The following is a 4941-nucleotide window of genomic DNA, read 5'->3' on the forward strand; positions in this document are numbered from 1 at the left end:
CAAGTGCTTTATTTTCAACTCCAAAGAGAACCGAAACAATTTCGATGTGAAGGCAGATGAAGGGATTTTTCTTGGTTACTCACTAACTTCAAAGGCATATAGGGTTCTGAATATACGTTCAAAGAAACTTGAAGAAACCTACTATGTCACCTTTGATGATATTTATGTGAAGAAACTGCATTCCAGTAAAGTATCAACGGAGGAAATCTTTCCAAAATCAGGTCAAGTCTCGGTTCCTATTTCCAATCTATTTGAAGAATACATGCTGCTCTTTGATGAACCAGAGAGCGCCATTCATTCTGAGGCAAATGCTGCTGACAACAAGATCGAAAACTTGAAGAAAATTATCGATGAAGCAGCAAAAGAAATGGAAAGCGAACATCAAGTACCAACCGAACAGCAAGGTCAAAGCGACCCTCACAGTCCAAGCGAACCTCCAGTTCAAAGCGAACCCTAAAGCTTGAGTGATCGTACTCATAGATTTTCTACATTCCAGGGGGAAAGTTCATCTACACCAAGGCGACCTGACTTACCATTACAGGGGGAGATCCCATCTCCAACAATGACCCATGAAAGTCCAATCGAGGGGGAGAATTTTGAACCAGATGTTGAAATTGTTTCTTCATTCGAGGGGGAGAATAACAATACAAATGACGAAGACTCCCAATTAGAATACGAAGTAGAAATAAATGTTGAATTGGATCTTGCTTATGATCCAGATTATCCTCCTCTCACAAAATGGACAAAAGATCATCCAAAGACTCAAGTAATCAGTGAAACATCTAAAGGAGTTCTTACTCAGTCTCAATTAAAAACGAAGCAAACTGCTCTGTTCTCTCAAGTAGAATTTTGCATGTTTAATTCATTCGTCTCGAAAATAGAACCAAAAATGGTTAATATTGCACTCAATCACTCCGATTGGGTACAGGCAATGCAAGACGAACTCCACGAGTTTGAGTGAAATCGAGTCTGGAGACTAATTCCAACTCCAAAGGATGCATCTGTGGTTGGATTAAAATGGGTGTTCAGGAACAAGATGGATAAAGAGGGCAATGTAATTTGCAACAAGGCAAGGCTGGTACTCAAGGTATATTGTCAGGAAGAAGGTATAGATTACGAAGAAACCTTACGAATAAACCTTTGCTCCTGTGGCAAGGTTAGAATCAGTTCGAATCTTTCTGGCATACGCTGCTCACAAGAATTTTGAAGTCTTCCAAATGGACGTCAAATGTGCATTCTTGAATGGAGAACTAGAGGAGACTGTATATGTTGAGCAACCACCGGGTTTCATGAACGAAAAGTACCCTGATCATTGCTATATTCTAGATAAAGTTGTCTATGGTTCGAAGCAAGCTCTTAGAGCCTGGTATGAAACCCTTACTCGATTTCTAAAAATGTCAAAGTTTAAACAAGGTTCGGTTGACCCAACCTTCTTTCGCAAGAAAGAGGATGACCATTTAATGATCGCCCAAATTTATGTGAAATGATATCATCTTCGGTTCCACGAATCCCAGCCTCACAGCTGAATTCAATAAGTTGATGGAGACTAAGTTTGAAATGAGCTCAATGGGACCAATTAACTTTCTTCTTGGCTTGAACATTAGACGGGGAACCGAAGGCATATTTATCAGTCTGGAGGCTTACACAAAGACCCTACTGGCTAAGTTTGGCATGATGGGAGATTCCAAAGTTAAGGTTCCTATGGAATTTGGAACGAAGTTAACACCATCTTTGGAGAAACCAGCTGTTGATACGACCCTCTATCAGCAAATGATAGGGTCTCTAATGTATCTAACAGCTAGTAGACCAGATATTATGTTTTTTGTTTGTTATTGTTCCAGGTTCCAAGCTAATCCACGCGAACCTCATATGGTGGCTGTTAAGAACATCTTCAGATACTTGAAGCGAACCTCTTCTATCGGTCTATGGTATCCTGATAAATCAGTATTTTTCGTTCAAGCATTCTCTGATGCTGATATTGGAGGATGTGGTTTGGACCGAAAGAGCATTACAGTTGGATGTCAATTCCTCGATGGTAAACTCGTCAGCTGGCAGTCCAAGAAACAAACATGCGTTTCACTCTCAACAGTCGAAGCTGAATATATTGCTGCAGCATCTTGCACTTCTCAGGTGATTTGGATACAAAGCCAACTTTGAGACTATGGCCTGAATATGAAGGAGATTCCTCTTTACTGCGATTCTGAAAGCGCAATCAGGATTTGTCATAATCTAGTGCAGCATTCCAAGACGAAACATATAGCACTGAGATACCACTTCATCAAAGATCAAGTTGAAGATGGTAATGTGGAAATCAACTTTGTTAGATCTGCTGATCAACTAGCTGACATCTTCACGAAAGCCTTACCTGAAGTAAGTTTTAATAAAATTCTCCGAGGCTTAGGAATGATGGAAGCTGAATCAGTACCGAAGTTACTTTCGCCTCATTAAAATTGAACAAGCGAAATAGAGCGAACGCTCGGTCTATTTCGGCTCCTAAATTTTTGGGAACCGAAATGAACCGAACCCTCGGTCTATTTTGGCTCCTGAATTTTTGGGAACCGAAATGAACCGAACACTCGGTCTATTTCGGCTCCCGAATTTTTGGGAACTGAAATGAACCGAACACTCGGTCTATTTCGGCTCCTGATATTTTTGGGAACCGAAATGAACCGAACGCTCGGTCTATTTCGCTTCACTTCTTTTAGGTGAAGTTTCGGTTGTGTAGTTTGTACATAATGTATATCTTCTCTCATTTCCTTTCTTCTTCATAATATCCAAAAATATTTTCCTTTCTGTTTTTATTTCTTTTTCAGAAAATTCATAAAATCCAAAAATATTTTCCTTTCTATTTTTATTTCTTTTTCAGAAAATTCATAAAATCCAAAAATATTTTCCTTTCTTTTTTTATTTCTTTTTCAGAAAATTAATAAAATCCAAATTTTTTTTTTGTTTGTTGTTGCCTTTTATAAAAATCAAAAATACCAAAAATATCACTGAAAGGTATCATCGATCACTCAAATGATGGAGCAGGGACAGGTATACACTTCTTTATCTTTCTACTAGTTAAGTGTACCTAGAAGCATGTTGCTGTATGTTGACCAAAGCCTCAAAGACTTCAAGTGAAGCCTTAATGATTTGATATACACCAATCAAATCTTCCCAATCAGGCTGATAAAATCACTTATGTCATGAGTTACCTTACTCGTCTGACATTGAGTTAAGAGTTGTCTGCTCGGTCCTATCTATATAGCAGAGGTACTTTCAGTTCTTTAACCTCCTTATCATTTTCTCCATCATACTTCGGTTCATAATCGTAACCCTTGAGACTCTCAAAATTTACCACTGAGGTTTATGGTTACACAACATCTGTGTTAATGATCTTAGCTTCGTTTCACCACGTGCTAAGTGAAACCCAAAATCCAACACCAATAACGAATTGACGGTGAACAATCAACTGTTCTAGTTTTCACCCACGATTTAACGAAAACACTTTAGTGGAAGGTACCAAGAAATCTTTTTTTATTTTTGTGCGATCTTTATGAAACTGTCTAACACCAAGGCATTTCTTCCCATAAGATCCAGTTTAATTTTGTTTTTGAGATTTCTACATATTTTCACCAAGTCACTGAATATATTAACTAACCTACTTGTTTAATAGGCTACACTGGTCTCACAAGTACTTCATCCCACTTTCGGTCTTATGTCAAGTACTGAAGTACGGTTGAAGCTAAGCCACCCATTATAGCTTAAATTTGAAAAGATGCCTTTCAATGTTTCTTAATAAACATTTGATCGTAATTCAACGGGAAACCACACAGACACTTCTAAGTCTCTCTTGACTTTGAAGGAAGCGATTCGTGCCTGGGATCCATCGTTTCGTGTGTAAATAGACATCACTTAAATCCGACACATAATTTTCTTTATTTCTTTTCTATTGGCACACTCTATCATGAATATCATTATGATTTTCCCAATTCTTGTTTGTGGTACTAATGGCAATTTTTCAGATTTGATGTTTCGGTTGCAAAACGCTATGGTGGTATATATTGTAAAGGCGAGAATATTGCCAGCCTTATATGAATCGAAAGGGTTTGAAAATGAATTTGAAAAGTTTTCGAAGTTGAAACGGCGGTACCAAGATAAGATTTCAAACCACGTCACTAGATAAGATTTGAAACGGGCGCGTGAATTTGAAACGGTTCCTAACATCACACCTGATGACGTCTTCCTAGGGAAACCCAGCTGTCAAATCGCGCTTTTTCAGGCGTCGATTCAGAAGATCGTCGAATCATTATTGTTGTTTCTTTCTCTCTCCTGTCGATGGTATATAAGGTTTTCTCACACCTCTTGGACTACTTTACCAATTTACAAATCTCTCAAGAACACACCGGCGAATTTCTACTATTTATCTTCTTATTCACACCTGCAACAATGGCTGAATCTTCATCTGTTTATGAACAAACTGCTCAGTCCTCTCTTCTCACCATTAAACCGAATCAAAACCTCATCATTGAACTCTCACCTTTCCAGTATGATCCCTACATGCTGCAAGTGGTTGAATGCCTCAAATATTCACCACTCGTAATAGCCCTAACCCAGGTGGAGTGTTTTCCAATGTCACTACTTTCTCAAGTCTACTCAACCGTTGTCTACGATAAATCACAGGAGCGTATTTTCTTTGAGATCGTCAATCAAAAGACGTCGATTTCAAAAGCTATGTTTTGTTTGTTGCTAAGGCTTGCTCTCGACGACTCCCTGATCAACCCCGATTCCATTCCCAACACTTAACTCTTCACCATGTTCTACGATATGGGGTACACTAAGATTCTCACCACTGTCACAAAGTTCAAGAAATCATGTCTTCCTCCTCAGTGGAACGGTCTATTTACCCTCCTCTCCAAGGGTTTATCGGAGTGGGTTGCAGGTTGTGATGGAGCGAGC

Source organism: Lactuca virosa, chromosome 2, assembly GCF_052849685.1.
Source record: "Lactuca virosa cultivar CGN04683 chromosome 2, Lactuca_virosa_CGN04683_v6, whole genome shotgun sequence".
NCBI classification, from domain to species: domain Eukaryota; kingdom Viridiplantae; phylum Streptophyta; class Magnoliopsida; order Asterales; family Asteraceae; genus Lactuca; species Lactuca virosa.